Source organism: Pholcus phalangioides, unplaced genomic scaffold (genome assembly GCF_987345545.1).
Source record: "Pholcus phalangioides strain wild (caught in Gottingen) unplaced genomic scaffold, Ppha-v1.0 ptg000042l_1, whole genome shotgun sequence".
Classification (NCBI taxonomy): Eukaryota; Metazoa; Arthropoda; class Arachnida; order Araneae; family Pholcidae; genus Pholcus; species Pholcus phalangioides.
The window spans coordinates 1,434,376-1,448,163 of record NW_028301628.1 but is presented as its reverse complement, the minus strand read 5'-3'; the positions used below and the strand labels follow the sequence as shown (position 1 = coordinate 1,448,163).

The 13,788-nt window shown below is 31.6% G+C and overlaps 1 protein-coding gene across 1 annotated transcript in view; it reads left to right on the top strand.

Annotated features, from left to right (window-relative positions):
- Positions 1–13,788, top strand: part of LOC149063857 (beta-1,4-galactosyltransferase galt-1-like) — a 129,259-nt gene that overhangs the window by 71,894 nt on the left and 43,577 nt on the right. Inside the window, exon 2 of the mRNA XM_089254998.1 lies at positions 6,824–6,919. The gene's annotated coding sequence lies outside the window, so the exon portion shown is untranslated. The remainder of the gene's footprint in view (positions 1–6,823; positions 6,920–13,788) is intronic.

Below are 13,788 nucleotides of genomic sequence, written 5' to 3'. Positions count from 1 at the left end.
ATAAAAATGGAAAGATCCAATGTTTCTCCAAATGACACATTGCTCATCTCAAAAAATTCGAAGATAGAATTGGTGCTTACCATAGACTTAAGATATAAATAGACCGCGCACGCTATTCATAAAACTTGTCGAACGTGAAGAAAAGATGAGCAGTATTGTCGGGGAAAGAACAGGTTCTGCGCTATTACATTTGGCGCGTTTTCGCAGAAGCTAGGATGTTGCTGTAACGAAATTTGACTCAATTCGATCAAGTTGATGAAAACTTTCCTTCATTTTTTCAATGAATTTCACTCATTTTTATGTGAAATATTTAGGGAGTATCAGATTTGAAAAAATAAATTCTATAAAATAAACAAATATTGGAAAACGGAATTTTTTTATTTTCCATTAAGGGATAATTCTTAATAATTTCTTAACACATGGGTTTTTAAATTTTAATTGAATATATAATATTTGAAGGAAGTGAATATAAACAGTATAAATTTCATGAAATAAATTTTTTTGGCACAGTTTTTAATAGCTTTCTAAATATCTATACACACACAGGAAACAAAATATTGTATACAACAAATATATAATGTTTATGTTACTGTAAATTTGATAAATCCGTAGTGCGCGTTATCTTCAGAAATTATGCATAATAGTTGGTAAATATATGCATAATTACCAATATTTTTAGTAAGTTTGATGAATTTCGTAGCATTTATCACTTTTTACGAATGAATCGAATAATTCTCAAAATGAAGTTACTAAGTTTAATGAATATGGAAAAAATTCATGCTGAAATATCACTTTACTTCAACAACTTAGTTCTGTCCGTATGAGATGCGTGCACTACACATATTTCGCCATAAAAATTAAATTAATAATAAATGCGAAGATAGAGAGAGATTTTTTTTCATCGGCTTAGTTGATGTTGGCTTTTGCTGTATTTATCAGCATATGCAAACATAACCGTTACGAAGAGGGGTAAAAATACTATTATTTTTAGAGGTTGTTATGCATTTTTATGCGAAAAAGCAATTGTCTAGAGGGGGGGGGGGAAGTTTTCCTCACATTCTATTTAAATAGAATATTTTTCATAAATTTCTCCTTCTGAAAAGCATATTTTCTTCCAAGTTGAGCAAAACTCGAATGAACTCACTAGCTCGCCAAATCTCGCCAAATCTTGCGGAGACGTATATTTCAGTTAAAACTTCATAAAACTCACAATTTCAATCATTTATTGCCAAAAATTCTATTAAAACATTTAATAATGATTCATGACATTTGAATTTTACCAAAACTTGGAACTTTAATTGAATTAAATCCAAAATGGAGTCGTTAAAAACTGAGACTACGTCAGAAATCCATTGCATCGTCAATTTAATATTCCAATTTTTAATTTATAAGAAGAGGAATAAGCAAAAAAGTATTCCCTTGTGAAAGGATATTGGTCCCCCTTTCCTAAACCGCTCAGAACATCCGAAAGCTGCGCAAGTGTTGGCCATTCTAATCAAAAATAAGGCAGCGCGTGTAGATCGTCATACGAGTAGCCATAAGGAAAGCATTGGCAGCGAGATTCCCTGACCAGCCTTTCGACCGGAGTCACGTGACTCCGGATCTTTGCTTCACATTGTAACCCCTCGCGCGCACTCTATAGTATTATTACTCTGTGGTGCTTACCCAAAAGAGCACCTTCCACCACAAATGGAGCTTCCATACAGAGTGTTTCAAAAAATAACATCGTCAAAATGAAAGGGCAATTCAAGCATACGATAACAATCCAAAATTACATAGGAACATGAGTCCGCAAAGGCCATCTGGAAGCAGCAGACGTCGTTTTTAAATAATACGTAATACAAACACGACGAAGAAGAATATATCTTTCTACAATCATTTATTTAGGAACGCAAAATATGGCTACAGCAGATGCTCCAAGTTTTTGTCAGACGCACTGACAAACGCATTACATCAATGCTGCATGTTTTCCTCATGCTTGTTGCCGGGTGCACGCGTTCGCGTGAGCTCGTGATTGCTTTACACGTGTGAGTGTGCAGCAACTTCTTGTAGCGGCTCGGAACATATAGAAGGCCTCCGCTCGGGTTACCAAGTTCATCTATAACGTCATAAGACTACCTAGCAAGTTTGTCACATTTCGAACAGCAGCATCTTATTCCGTTTCTTCTTACTTTGGAGCAGAATCTTCCTGGTTGGCTAAGAAATACCGCAAGGTGATTGGATGTGGGGGGCATAGAAATCCCCAATTCTGAGTTTGATCGTTTCTTTTCTGCACAATGATGATATTGGCATGTGAAGCGAAATTTTTTTTCCCTGAATATTCTGAGTGAGGATGGTCTACTTGCTGACGTCTCGAGCAGCGTGCGGAGGCTTTTATGCTTGAAAGGCGTTTGCGCACCTATGTTCCTATATGATTTTGGATTGACATGGTGTAATGGAAGGGCAATGAAGTGTATACGGGAATAAAGTCAGAAAAAAAAAAAAGGCACATTAATTTTCACATTAAATTTTAACTCCAATTTTATTTCCTGTGAAACTCCTAGATACGTGATTTATATTCAAAAGTTATTTTCAGTTAATTAACATTGAGTGTAAGTTTAACATAAAAGTTTTTTTTTTAATTTTCAACAATGGTAAATGATCAATTCACAAACATCGATCCACTCACCACGAAACCGAAGTTTGAGGGAAATAATTATAATTTTCATGATTATTTAGGCCAAAACGCAGAAATAACTTTTACGCAAGGGTAAAGAAAAAGGTTCTTTTTTTTTGTTGCATGGTACAGGATGATTATAATTAAACTGACACTACTCAAACTTATATAACGTCTGTTCTGATGGACGTATGTATTTCGTTGTAAGTGGATATGGACCATGCGGGGAAAAGAAATTTGCAATAAAAAAGTTACTTCTTCTTTTACCACCAGGTGAAAGAGTGGCGCTTTTTTAAATTGTAGTTTTGTTTTCCCCCATGGTCCATGTAATGTATCTACCAAGTTTCAACAAAATACGTGTAGCAGAACGGGCGCAACGAAGGTCTGCATAGGGTCAGTTTAATGACAGTACTCAAAACCGTCTTACTTTAAATCTCACTACTCAGACTTTAAAGCACTCGTTCTGGGGGACGTATTTCGTTGAAACTTGTTAGATACGTTATATGAACCATGAGCAAAAGAATTCTACAATTTGAAAAACCTCCCCTTTTTCACCTGGTTGTCAAAAGGTGAACTATTATATATATATAATGCAGTTTTCTTTTCCCCATATAGTCCATATAATCTATTTACCAACGAAATACGTCCACCAGAACAAGCGCTACTTAGATCTGAGTAGCGTCAGTTCAGTTATAACCACCTTGTATACTGATGAAAAAAATAGAGACAAGTTCCTATTGGCCACACATAAAAATCCAACACGATTTAATAAAAACGACGACAGTCATAACATGAGGAAAACATCCAAAAAAATCGTATTACTAGTTAAGATATAGATTGAGATAACTGCGTAACACTGTAAGGGAATTCTTGGGAAAATCACGGAATTTCTGGAATGTCGTACCGTATCTTTATATTTATTTTGTCTTCATGAAGGAATCTTGTTGAATCTATGAAGCACGAAACATTCCACTATTTTTTTTTCCCCTTGATAAAAAAAAGGGCGGATTGCTATATCCGCATTATACCACACGGAAGTTGTATTTCTCCCTATATTTAGTGAAGTAGAAAGCATTTTTTTTCCATTTTCTCCATGAGGACTGCTTTTTATCCTGTACCTACTCTCTATCCATTTTCTACTTTTTTTTTTTGTTTTTTAACCGACTTTATGCCTTAATATTTTTCTCTTTGAACGATTATGATCTCAAGCTCGATATTTACTATTGACCGTAAAAGTTATTATGGTCGTTACGTTAACGGCTCTTATCGGTTATCAACCTGTGGTTATGTCCGATGGTTTAACGCTATAAAAGATGGTATTACGTGCATGTAATTATCTAACGATGCAATCATGATATTTTATCGTTTTTTTATTATCAATTTTACAGGGTGTCCAGTAAGTTCTAATTCAGCCTTTATCTCATAAACCGTTCGTCGTAGAGATATGGTTATGATTTGAAAAGTGTTAAAAATGTGCTCAAGAATCAGTCTGCATCAGTTTCGAGAGTGGAAATGCAGTGCGTCAAAAAAATTAACAATCAAAAATTTTATATAGTCTCCTCTATTGTCTAACTTCCAATCACAAAGTTGTTGCCCTTTCTTTCTTAAAGCCAACAAAAACAATCCCATGTTTTCTAAATGCAACATTCGATGAGATATTCGAATTCAAAATCAGGTAAACTTGATATAAAAAAACAGCATTAAGGAAAGAAGCGTTGTCTGTTAGTTTATGCTGTTCCCTTGAAACTTTTCTCCGATTTTTGAACTTGATTATCTCAGCAAATATTGCGCTCACAAGGAAAGGGTCCCAAAGTGTCGTTCTCAAAAAATTATGAAACATTTTAAGTGCATTCATTCAATCCAGAAATGCATAAAAACAAAACAACTAGTTTTAAAAAGGCAATTATTAAAGCCACAAAATCATATTAAAAATGATGTCAGTCGGCTACTTATCGCCTCTCGCCCCTTTTGGCGATTTATCTATAAACATACTTCTTTCACTTTCTTTTCCTTTTTTTCCCCCCTGCTTCTCTGTTATAGAAAAAAAACTAGTTATTTCTCTTTTTTTCCATTGTCGTTAAAAATATTAATGTTTATTCATTTTTATTTTTTGAGTGTCCCATAATAATTCCGCCGGATTTTTTTATGTTTTTGTGCATATTTACATGAGTATAATCAGTGGTAATTATTTGAAAATTTTTTGAAGACTCTTAGAACCATAGAAGTTTTTTTTTGTTGGTCTCACGAATGATAAGACATCTTTTTAATTGGAAGTTAGAGAACAGGGAAAGGCCTGTAAAATTTTATATTTCTTATTTATACTTATTCTCACTCTCGAGACCGGTACGGAGTGATTCCTGAATGCATTCTGAGCATTTTTTAAATCAGAACCATACCTCTACGACCAACGGTTGATGAGATAAATTCCGAATTAGAACTTACAGGACACCCTATATATGTTACAAAAATTGTTTCTCCCATTCATATTTTTTGCCGATCTGCAAGTTATTTCTCCTCTATGTAATGAATAAATAAATAATATTAATTATATATAAATAATAAATATATAAATAATTATTTATTTATATAATAAATATATAAATAATTATTTATTTATATAATAAATATATAAATAATTATTTATTTATATAATAAATATATAAATAATTATTTATTTATATATTTTTGCAGTCTGTAAATTATTTATCCTATTGAGTATTCATTTCTTTTTTGCAGGTCCTCAAATAATTTCTCCTATTCATCTATTTTTCTCGATCCGAAAGTATTTTTGGCCTATTTATTTATTTTTTGCCGGTCTGCAAATAGTTTCTCGTACTTATTTGTATTTTGCCCGTCCGCAAATTTTTATGAACACTGGTTTGAACATTTTTCGTTAATTCAGAAGAAAATCTAAATAAAGTGACATTTAGAAAATATATAAAAAAATAAGAACTTTGAAAATAGTTTTGATATTAATTATAAGTAATTTTATACGCAGTTCGAATTTATTTTTCATAGTAATTTTGAAAACCCTCCGGAATTATTTAACCGAAACTGATAACTTGATCAGAAAAAAAAACAGAAATACAAAAAAAATATACAAATTCAAAACAAAACATGTTTAAATGTATGTTCTAAAATCATCTAAAACTTGTTTAGAAATTTATTAAAAACATTTAAAAAAGCATTCATTAAAATAATTCAAAATATATTGTTACAAATACATTACGCATGCGTATTTCAAACTTTATTCCAGACAAACGAAAAACATTCAAACACGTGAAACTTATTGGATTTATTGAAAAAAAAAGTAGAAATATTACTCAAAACCATTCAAAAATTTATTGAAACTTTTATTCAATGTAAATTATTTTACATACATTTCTGAAAGTGTTTTAAAACATATTCATAACCCAATTACATCTCAAATTTAGAAAATGGCTTAATGGGCCCCATGTATATTAATACGAAATAGTTTTTGACTGGAATTTTTTTTTTTTTCGGAAATTAATTTATATCATTTCTGAATTATTTTAAAAAATACGTGTTCACATTTTGATTTATTCGGTATTTTTTTCAATTATGTCTATGTGTTTCTTACTGTATTCAATACTGTCCGTTTTTCTTTAAAAACAAAAAGATCATTTTTATTCAAATAAATATCAATTTAGGGAAGTGTCATTAAAATTTATGCATTTTTGTTTCATCTGAACGAGAATTATAAATAACGAAAACAAAGTTTTTGGAATTCTAATTCTTTGTTACACTAAGAAATATTAAAGGATAAATTTTAATGCATTCAAATTAATAATCCATTTAAACAAAGATTTAAATTCATAAAATTATGAATCTAAATTAAAGGAAAATATTCGCATCTTCACTGGAAATATTTTCTTTCTTTCCTGTATTGGCTTTTTCAAGATTTCGTTATAATTTTCATCAAAAGATTTTAGATAATAAGATCGAAGATGATAATTGTTGTCTTATCTCTTATTCATACAATGCTTTTGCTTATTTGTATACACATAAAAGCGAGAGAAATCTAGACAATATGAATAATGAACTTATGAATAATCAAATGTAATATTTTTTGACTTAGAATTTTGGATTGTTTCGGGGAAATTTTATGAATAATTAACGCTTATATATTTTGCATTTCCATTACAGAATTGTAATTGAAATTTCGAGAGGACGGTAAAGACTATCAGTGGCGTCCATGTTGATCCAGTATCGTCTACAGAGGTTCTTGCGCTTTTATTCATGGTAAGTTTGGTCTAGACCAGCGTTTCTCAACCATCGTCCGCGACGGTGCCATAAGTGGTCCGCAGGAAGACTTGACAAAATTATTCATTATTATAATTAGTCAATTATTATTCACCTGTTGTAATTGATATCAGTAATATCCACATATGGGAGATCAAATAAAAAATTGCACTTCCATACTTAGGTTCACTATACATCATCGACGAGAATGCAGGAAATTGCGTTCCTAAATACGGGATATCACTAAACGTTGCAAAAAATTGCAATCCATTGCTTTAAATTGATGTGAAATGTGTGTGTGACATTTTGTCTGTTGTGGCCTTGCATCTGTATTTGTATTTGTAAATGCAGTTTGCTAATTACTGCTAAAATTGATGAAGGTGTAGAAATAAAGGACTCTGCTAGAAACCGCAGCAAACAAAAATGTACTTCACGAAAAAAAAATATTCAAACGATTCGAAGACCATATTTCATTGAGAAAAATAATATTTAGTCAACTAGGATCTTAAATAATAATTCGTAAAATACGGGACATCACCAGTTGCCATCATAAACATTTCAGGAGTAGGCACACAATCACCCAATCGTAATTAAAATTCCCAAAAAAAATTGAGGACAAAATGCTAAAACTGACGAATATTCGAGTTGAATATTATTTAGAATTTTTTCCATAATGTCATAATTATAAAACAATTTATATAATTGCCATTTTTGTCTGTTATGATGCTATATACTACTACTAAACCCCACATACACCCGTCCACATTTCTCTGCGGAATTTCTTACTAATTGGTGCATGTTGAAATATGCGTGTACATGGTGTGAATCTAACGTGAAAATTGTTGCTCTGTAATGCTTGTGTGCAGTAATGCCATCTGGGATCAATTTCTCTAACTATGAGTGAGGTGCAATGATTGTATTTTTGTAGCCCTGTGACGAGACTTTTTAGACGGGAGATTTTTTCCAGACGCTCACATTTGCGTCTCGAAGTTGGGAACCAACTTCAGCCGACTAAATGTTATATATTGTAGGCAGTCTTATTATTTCGATTCATGAATTCGATTCATTCATTCAGTATTCCAGTATTTTTACCTGAAAAGACTTCCTATAAAGGAATAGGGAATAGTAAAGAATTCAGTTCGAATAGTCAAGTAAAAAAATCCATCGGAAATTCCTTTCAACACTATGAAAAAAATATTAAATAAATAAAATACAATAACATGGCAAAAAAGAATTTTTGAGCAGGTGGTTCAGTATTTCTTATAAAGACATCTGACATTATTTTATTGTTATGAGACCGGAAAAAAATGTCCAAGGAATATATCCGTGAAAGCAAAAAAAAAAGAAGTATTTTGATAAATGAATATTATAGAAATTAATTTAATATCCGTGGAACGCATGCTTTGTTCGTTTGGATACAGTCTCTACAACGAAATAAACCAAGAAAATTTTCATTTGGACTTACGATTGAAACATACGATTAAAATTATTAAGAAATTTTAATACACTTCCATCGGATACCTTCCGATGTTGCACATGGAAATTCTAATTACAAATCTATTTCGAAGAATTTACCTTCAATTCTTAATTCACCAAAAAAATTTTCAGCTAAAAGTACACAACCGTGATTTTTTCCGGTAGTTTCTAAATACGTCTCGCGTAAGTACAATGATGATGTATAAAAATTCATATCAAACCCAAATGTCTGGAATACCAAACACATTCTTCAACATTCCTCCTCCTCCTAACCAGATCTTTGTCTCGGTGAAGAGATTTTAGCAAGTTGGAGGAAGGCCTGGTCATTCTGGAAGCTGTTCGTGTATGTGTTGTGAACTCAACGGGAAGTTTTTTCCTCTGTAATGCTTGTGGTGTGTAGTGCTGTCATCTGACGTCAATTTATCTAACTATGAGTGAAGCGCAGTGATTGAATAATCGTACCGTTGTGGGCTGGCTGCTATTCGTGTTGGGACTTTTTTTAACGGGGGGTCGGCTCAGCATTCGCGCCTCAAAGGTGGGAACCACAGGTTCTTCAGCATTTCATATTTCTACCCGAAAAGACTTCGAGGAGAATAAAAAACTCACAGTTTGAATGGACAAGTAAACAACTTCATCGGAAATCCCTTTCAATAGTGAAAAAAATAAAATAAATAAAGTACAATAATAAAGCAAAAATTAATGTTGAAACAACAACAAAGAACCTCTTATATGTACAGAAATGAAGAGATTGAGCCGCTGTTCTTGAGTGACAGCAGGTGGTTCAGTATTTCTTAGAATGACATCTGGAGTATTTCCGAGACGGAAAAAAGCGTACAAGGAAAACGGATGCATCCGTGAAAGCAAAAAAAGTGAAGTATTTTGATTAAGGGAGAAGTATTTAAGACAACCATAAATACATTTTATAGCCACTGTATAATATTTTATATTCTTTATAAGTAATTGCATTTTAATTGTAAGTGCATTTTTAATTGGATTCCTGTATTTTAGAAAAATATATGACATTCATATTTGTTATGAGCTTTTCTTTTTCAGCCACCTCGTTGGCCATTTTGCCTGTTGTGGCCTTGTATTTGTATTTATATAAATGAGTATTTTTAGAACTTAGTTTAATATCCGTGAAACGCATACTTTGTTCTTTGGGATGTAGTCCACAACGAAAATAATAAAGGAAAGTTTCATTTTGATTTTTCGCGAACACAACAATTTTTAAAAACAATTTATTTGTTAAAAATATCAAAAGACATTAACATTCGGTTAGAATTAAAAATTTAAACTCGCCTTTATCGAATATTTAGCGCTCCACGTTTAGAAAATTTCAACTACAAAACTAATTCAAAAAATTTACTTTCAATTCTTAATTCACTAAAAATTAATTTTCAAAAGCAGCACAACTGTAATGTATTTTGATACTCTTCAAATAGGTCCCGCGAAGTTACGTATGTATAAAAATTCATATCAAAATGTAATAATGCCTGGAATATAAAATACGTCCGTATTTTTACCTGAAAAGACTTCTTCCAAAAGGAGAAGAGGAATAGCAAAAAATTCAATTCGAATGGACAAGCAAACAAATCCGTCGGAAATCCCTTTCATCACTGGAACAAAATAAAACACAGCAGAAAAGAATTTTTGTTAAAATAACAACAAAGAATCTCTTATACGTACAGAAATGGAGAAATTGGCCCGTTGTTCTTGTCTTAAAAAGACATCTGACATATTTACAAAACGGGAAAAAAATGTCCAAGGAAATTTGATACATCCGTGAAAGCAAAAAAATATATATACAGTATATATTTTGATAAATGAACATTTTAGAAGTTAATTAAATATTCCTGAAACGCATGCTTTGTTCGTTGAGATGTAGTCTGCGACGAAAATAACCAATAAAAATTTCCTTTTGACTTGTCACGAACACAACAATTCTTAAACATAAATTTATTGCTTATGGGAAAGTATTTAAAAAAATTCAGTTAAAATTAGAAATTAAAACGCACTTTTTTACGAACACACTCTCGCGCGATGAGAAATTTTAATTACAAATTTACTCCAAAGAATTTACCTTGAATTCTTAATTTACTAAAATGTCTTTTTCTAAATCTATGCAACTGTAATGTATACTATTCAAATAGGTCTCGCGAATGTGCGTATGTATAAAAAGCGAATGTCTGGAATACTAAATACGTCCGTATTTTTAACTGGAGAGACTTTTTCCAAAGAAGTAAGAGAATAATAAACAATGGACAAGAGTAAACAAATCCATCAGAAATCCCTTTCAACACTGGAAAAAAATAAAATATAATACACAACAAAAAAGAACTTTGTTGAATAACAACATAGAATCTCTTATATGGACAGAATGGAGAGATTGGTTCATTGTTCTTGGATATTTCTGACATATTTCCGAGACGGGAAAAAATGGCCTGAAAAAAAATGGATATATCCGTGAAAGCCAAGTAAGAGAAGCATTTTGATAAATGGCCATTTTAGTAGTAAAATTAATATCCTTGAAACACGGGCTTTGGTCGTTAGGATGTAGGGTGAATGAAAATAAGAAAGAAAATTTTAATTTTAGTTTGTCGCGAATCATTAACCATTTTAAAAATATACATTTATTTGTTTAAAATATTTAAAAAAGCATCCAGTTAAAATTATAAATTTAAATACACCTTTGTTGAATATCTTGCACTCTTACTCCCAGAAATTTCAATTACAAAACTACTTCACAGTGAACTTACTTTCAATTATTAATTCACTAAAAATTTCTTTCCAAAGCTATTCAACTGTGTAATGTGTTCCGATGCTCTTCAAATCTGTCTCGCGAAGTTACGCATGCATAAAAAGTCATATCAAAATGGAATGTCTGGAATACCAAATACATCCATATTTTTACCTCGGAAAGACTTCTTCCAAAGGAGGACGAGAATAATAAAGAATTCAGTTCGAATGGACAAGCAAACAAATGCATCGGAAATCCCTTTCAACACTGGAAAAAAAATAAAATACAATAACATGTCAAAATAGAATTTTCGTTGAATAATAATAAAGAACCTCTTGCATGTACAGAAAATGGAGAGATTGGTTTGTTGTTTTTGGGTGACAGTAGGTAGTACAGTATCTCTTAGAAAGACATCTGGCATATTTTCGAGACGAAAAAAAGACATTGGACAGGGAAAACGTATATATCCGTGGAAGCAAAAAAATAGAATTCGATAAATTAACATTTTAGAAGTTAATTTAATATCAGTGAAACGTATTGCTTGTTCGTTGGGATGTAGTCTGCAACGAAATAACAAAGAAAATTTTCATTTTGACATGTCGCGAACCCTTAACAATTTTTAAAAAAATTAATTAATTTGTTTAAAATGCTTAAAAAGAAATATTGAAATAAAGTTATAAATTTAAACACCCCTCTCACGAGTATCTTTCGCTCTAGCGTTCAGTAAATTTTAATTATAAAACTACTGCAAAAGAATTTACCTTCAATTCTTAATTCACTTAGAATTTCTTCTTTATTAAAATATACACAACACTGTAATGTATTCCAATACTCTTCAATATGTCTCGCAAAGTTACGTATGAATAAAAAGTCATATCAAACCGGAATGTCTGGAATAACAAATATACATCCTTAGAGAGTTACAATATTTTTACCTGAAAAGATTTCTTTCAAAGGAGAAGGAGAATAATGAAGAATTCATTTCGCGAATGGACAAGTAAACAAATCCATCGGAAATCCCTTTCAACACTGGGGGGAAAAAAATAAAATAAATAAAATACGGCAGAAAATATAATTTTTACTGAAATAACATAGAATCCTCTTATATGCACAGGAAATGGAGAGATTGGCTTGTTGTTCTTGGATGACAGCAGGTGGTTCAGTATTTCTTAGAAAGACATCTGACATTTTCCGAAACGTGAGAAAAAATGCCCAAGGAAAACTTGATATATCTGTTAAAAAAACAAAAAAAAACAGTATTTTGATAAATGAACATTTTAGAAGTTAATTTAATATCCGTGAAACGCGTGCTTTGTTCGTTGGGATGTAGTCTCCGTGAAAATAATAAAGAAAAATCTCATTTTGACTTGTCGCGAAGCCTTAACAATTTTTAAAAATAAATTTATTTGTTTAAAATAGTTTTTTAAAACAAATATGAAAAATGCTCATTAATTCAATGACTAGTTACTGACAGTTGCGAGTTTAAAAGTCTCGGGATTTTTAATTAAATAGAAGCGAAATATCAAGATAATTCTTATACCGAGACATGTTGGATCAGTAATTGCAAAATAAGTTTTGAAGGAGTTATTTGTAAGTATATATTTTGAATATATTTAAAATATTTCTAATTTAATTAATGTTTTGTGTTGTGTATATATGTAGGGAAAAAATTAATTTATATCCGATGTGTGTGTGTGAACGCGAAGGTATGTTTCACTAATGAAATGAGTATTTTGACATGAATTTGGCATGATTTCTTTGTGGCTTGTACTCAGGATTACAATAAAAATGGATGGAAAAAATAAAATAAACAGTTGAGGTAACAGCTCGACGTGCTCAACTCTATATCGCAATCTAGACTCTGTCTATTAGTAATTGACCGGACCTGTGCATATACTGTTTTATGGCCTTTTTTGTTATCGGACCTACTACCATGTTGGAGAAATAAGTATCCCGACGTTCTAGTACCGTAGTTCTCCACATATCATGTTAAAAGTACCCGACCGACAATGGTAGGGTTGGTATCGTTGGAGGCTTATATATAATTAGAAATGCGTAGGAGTCTTTTAAATCATTAGAAATGCGTAGGAGTCTTTTAAATCATTAGAAATGCGTAGGAGTCTTTTAAATCATTAGAAATGCGTAGGAGTCTTTTAAATCATTAGAAATGCGTAGGAGTCTTTTAAATCATTAGAAATGCGTAGGAGTCTTTTAAATCATTAGAAATGCGTAGGAGTCTTTTAAATCATTAGAAATCCGTAGTACGCTTGTAAATCCTTATTAATGTGTAGAAGGGGCTTGCATATTCTTAGATATTCTTCGGAGGCTTTTAAATCATTATAAGTTCGTGAGATACTTATAGATCTTTAGAAATGCGTAACAGACATACAAATTCTTAAAAATCCTTAGGAAGCTTGCGAATCCTTAACAAATGTGTAGGAGACTTTCAAAACCTTAGAAATCCATAAGTCGACTACAACTGCCAAGAAATCATCAGATAATCACAATAGAGATGTTGCCAGCCCTTGTTTACTATATCCCTTGAAAAGAACTAGAGGCTTGCGTAATACGTGAAGTACGCAGGAAGCATGCTAACCCCCCCCCCCCCCTGAAAATGCGTATAATTTAATTTATATAAAAAAGGACTTCTGAGAAT